This window comes from Pan paniscus, chromosome 12 (genome assembly GCF_029289425.2).
Source record: "Pan paniscus chromosome 12, NHGRI_mPanPan1-v2.0_pri, whole genome shotgun sequence".
NCBI classification, from domain to species: Eukaryota; Metazoa; Chordata; class Mammalia; order Primates; family Hominidae; genus Pan; species Pan paniscus.
In genome coordinates, this window is record NC_073261.2 from 115,055,866 (window position 1) to 115,060,800 (window position 4,935).

Sequence of the window (4,935 nt, forward strand, 5' to 3'; positions counted from 1 at the left end):
CTCCATGAGCTACCATCTTGGGAGCCCTCTGGATAACCTGTCAAGTTCTGAACAAAACCTCAGGACAAAGCGTTCACCGCACCTCTCTTTGTTCCATTTGATGTCATTTTAGAAGCATTCTTAGTCACTGGGGTAGAGAGCTTCAAGACTCGATTAGAAATGGCTCCTGTGAAACTGTGAAGCTTGAGTGACCATTGAAGATGGATTTTGCACTAGGGACTTGACACCTATTATCTCTCATACAACACAATTGCATGTATGTTTACCTTGAGTTTACAAATACGGACACTGAGAGTCCTAAAGATGAGGTTACCTGCCATGAGGGATAATTGGAGTTGGTGCTGGACACACTCAAGCCTGGGCTCATCTGGTCATGCCACTCCACCCTCCTCTTTCTGCATCCTCCCATCTCTTCCACACTCCTCTCCTGCCAAGTGTGTTTGTTCCGGGTCCTTCATAAAAGTTGGACTCATCTGGGAAGAATAAGACCAGCGTTCATGTGGCAGCTCTGATAGGGACCGTCTTATGGACATTAAGCAAGTCATTTGACCGCTGTTCTCAGTTTCCTACTAATATGCTTTGGATTTGTGTCCCTGCCCAAATCTTATCTTGAATTGTAATCCCCAATGTAAGAGGTGGGGCCTGGGGAGATGATTGAATCATTGGGGTGGATTTCTCATGAATGGTTTAGCACCATCCCCTTGGGTCATGGGCGGGGAGTAAGGGGAGAGGGTAGAATTGGAGATTTGGGAGACACAGCAGGCAATCAGCACAGATTTATAGATGGGTGAATGGATGGCGAACAGTAGAGGGGACTGACCTGGGAAATGCTATAAGATTCTCATGCTGTTCTCATGACAGTGAGTGTGTTCTCAGAAGATCTGGTTGTTTAAAAGTGTATAGTACCTTGCCCCTCACTCACTCTCTTTCTCCTGCTCTGGTCATGTGATGCGCCTGCTTCCCCTCACCTTCCGCCATGATTATAAGTCTTCTGAGGTCTCCCCAGAAGCCAAGCAGATGCCAGCACCATGCTTCCTGTGCAGCCTGTGCCACCATGGGCCAATCAAACCTCCTTTCTTTATAAATTACCCAGTCTCTGGTATTTCTTTATAGTACCGTGAGAGCAGACTACTACACCTCCCCTGTAAAGTAAGAGGGTATACTCAATATCTCTTCCTGCTCTAAGGTTCTAGGACCCAGACTATTACATATTACAGAAAACTGATGGGGAACAATCCTTGCTGTCACTCTTTCTCCTCTGCCATGCTTCACAAGTGCCTCTCCCTACTCCAGTTATCATGGGAGGATGTGTACTTAGAGATCCTGTGAGATAGCCACGGACAGGCACAGATAATCTCTGGTGAGGCCCCACAATCTTGTCATGTTTCCCAAGTCAGTCTCCTCTACTGTTCCCCATCCATCTGCCCATCCATAAATATGTGCTGAGCACCTGCTGTCTCTCAAATCTCCAATTCTACCCTCTCCCCTTACTCTCAGCCAATGACCTTTGCTCCTCCCTCACAGAATAAGAATTCCCTCAACTTCCTGCCAAAGTACCTTACAAATTAACCTGCATCTGTCCTCACACTTTTCTCCCCTCCTCCTGTCACTTGGGAGGTGGGGTCCTTTCTCTCATCTCCCATCCCCTCCTCCATTAGCTGTCTGCATCTCATCCCTGTCAGCATTCCCCAAGTGCTGGGATTACAGGCGTGAACCACCATGCCTGGCCTAGGCCTTTAAATTTGGGTGTTCCTCTGGGTTCCATCCTCCAGTTTTGCCCCACGTTGCTTCACTCACGCTCCCTGAATGATCCATGCCTAAACTTCAAGCACCCAAATCGCCATTGTCAGGCCAAGTCTTCCCTCGAATCCAAACAGCCTCCAAACTCCGTTCTTTCTATGTTTCCCTCTCTTGAGTCTATTCCCTCTCCATTTTCACAACCCCAACAGAGTTTGGCTATTTCTTCGGTGAGTATGGCAGCATCCTAACCATTCTTGTTGTCTCCAGTTTGACTCCTCTTCCTATATTCTCTGCACCATCACCCCATCCACCTTTAACTATCAGAACAATCTGTAAGATCTAAGAATGCCTATGCTGGAGCGAGAGGTATAGATAGAGAGTTGGAACATCTAGCAAATATTAGGTTACAATAATGCTACAGTTTGAATGTGCCCCCAGAATTCATGTGTTGGAAACTTAATCTCCAATGCAACAGTGCTGGGAAGTGGGGCCCAATGGGAGATGTTCACGTGATGAAGCAGTAAGTGTGATGATGCAGCAAGAAGGTCCTCACCAGATGCCAGCATCTTGATCTTGAACTTCGCAGCCTCCAGACTGTGAGCCAATGTATTCTATTATAGTGGCATAAAATGACTGAGACAAGTGGTGCCCTTTGGTATTTGTTCTAAGCCCTCAATCCCAAAACACTGCATTAGAAAAGTTAACTTGGCTGTAATATAGGGGTATCAGAAGAGGGGGCAGGGGGCAGTTTCCTTATCTGGAAAATAAGGAGTTGGACTGGGCCAGTGCCTTGCAGAGTACACCCAAACCTTCAGTTTCTGATTCAGTAGATCTGCACAGGACCAGAGAATTTGTATTTTTAACGAGCTTGCAGGTGATGGCAATGCTGAGGTCCACAGACCACGCTTAGAATACCACTGGTGTCTTAGTCTGTTCAGGCTGCTATAACAACACTGTAAACTGAGTGGGCTTATAAACAACAGAAACTCACAGTTCTGGAGGCTGGGAAGTCCAAAATCAAGGCACTGGCAGATTCAGTGTCCAGTGAAGGTCCACTTTGCTTCCTGGTTCATAGATAATGTGATGGTTAATATTGAGCATCAACTTAATTGGATGCAATTAATTTAAATAGCCACAAAGTATGCAAAGTATTGTTCCTGGTGTGTGTCTGTGAGGGTGCTGCCAAAGGAGATGAACATTTGAGTCAGTGGACTGGGAAAGGCAGACCCACTCTCAATCTGGGTGGGCACCAGCTAATCAGCTGCCAGTGTGGCCAGAATAAAATGCAGGCAGGAGAACATGGAAAGACTAGACCGGCTGAGTGTTCTGGCCTCCATCTTTCTCCCATGCTGGATGCTTCCTGTCCTTGAACATCGGACTCCAAGTTCTCCAGCTTTGGGACTCTTGGATCTTTGACCACAGACTGAAGGCTGCACTGTTGGCTTCCCTACTTTTGAGGTTTTGGGACTCGGACTGGCTTCCTTGCTCCTTAACTTGCAAACGGCCTACTGTGGGACTTCACCTTGTGATCGTGTGAGTCAACACTCTTTAGTAAACTTCCCCTCGTATATACATCTATCCTATTAGTTCCGTCCCTCTAGAAAACCCTGACTAATACAGATGGTCATCATAAACCAAAAAGTATCTGACACGGGTCTCAATCAATTTAGAGGTTTATTTTGCCAAGGTTAAGGACAATGCCTAAGAGACAGGTCTATACCTTTCTCTGAAGATGATTTTGAGGGCTTCAATATTTAAAGGGGAAAGGGCAGATATTGGGGAAGGAGGAAGAAATTTTTAAAAGGTGTTGATAGATAAGAGCTAAGTGGTTGCATTCTTTTGAGCCTTTGATCAGCCGTTCACACAGAAGAGGCGGGTAGAGGAATAGTCACTTATGCATTCACCTAGCTCAGTGAATCTGCACTTTTACGTAAGATAAAATAAACATGGCAGAGGAGGCCATCAGCTATGCATTTGTCTCAGGTGAGCAGAGGGATGACTGAGTTCTGTCCTTTGTCTATGTCCTGCCCATACCTATGAAGATAAGCTGTCAATCTACATTGTCCGGGTGAAATTCAACAGAACTGTTTTAGGGTAAAGATCTTGGGGCCCACAGGGAATTTCCTGTGGGGAAAATGTGGAGGAAGCATGTAGCTCTTTAACGTTGTAGCTATCTTATTTAGGAACAGAATGGGAGGCAGGTTTGCATGATGCAGTTCTCAGCTTGGCTCTTCCCTTTGGCTTAGGCACTAATCCCACTCCTGGGCAATCTTTCCTCACGACCTAATCACTTCCCAAAGGCCCCATGTCCGAATATGATCACATTGGAGATTAGGTTTCAACATGTGAATTTTGAGGGAACACAAACCTTCTGACCATAGCAACTGGACTCAATGATATCTACAATTTTAGTTTCTTTGCCTGTGCTATCCAATATGGTAGCAACTACTTTTGTGGCTATTTAAATTACAAATTATATTAAATTAAATTAAATTGAAATTCACTTCCTCAGACACACCAGCCTTATTTCAGGTGCCAGTGGCCACATGGGGCAGTGGCCACCATATGGAACAATGTGGAACATTTCCATCATCACAGAAAGCCCTAGTGGATATGGTCATTTCCTCACGGACCTCTGGAGAGGACATTTTCAAGTAGAAGGGAAGTAAAATATCTTCTGACAGATGAGGGCTTTCAGGATTGCTCAAGCACACCTGTGCAGTTGGCCTAATATTTCAGCCCTAACTTTAAAAATGATCCCTGGGAAGTATAGTCTTCAGCCCTAACTTGAAAGTCCCAAAGCCCATGCCCCATTCTGCCCTAGCACCATTTTGCCCCAGGAAGCATACACAAAAACAGGGCTGGAACTGGGAAATACCAGAATTTCTGTGCTCAGAACTGTGACTGTATATCAATGTAAGGCCATGGTGGACAAAGCCAAGGATGTAGTGGCCAAAGTCCTGGTATTTGAGTCCCCAACCTGGAACAAACTTCTCTGAGCCTCTGTACCCTCATATATATATATATATATATATATATATATATATATATATATATATATATTTTTTTTTTTTTTTTTTTTTTTTTTTTTTTTTTTTTTGAGACAAGGTCTCGCTGTGTCACCCAGGCTGGAGTGCAGTGGCATGATCTTAGCTCACTGCAACCTCTACCTCCCAAGTTCAAGCGATTCTCTTG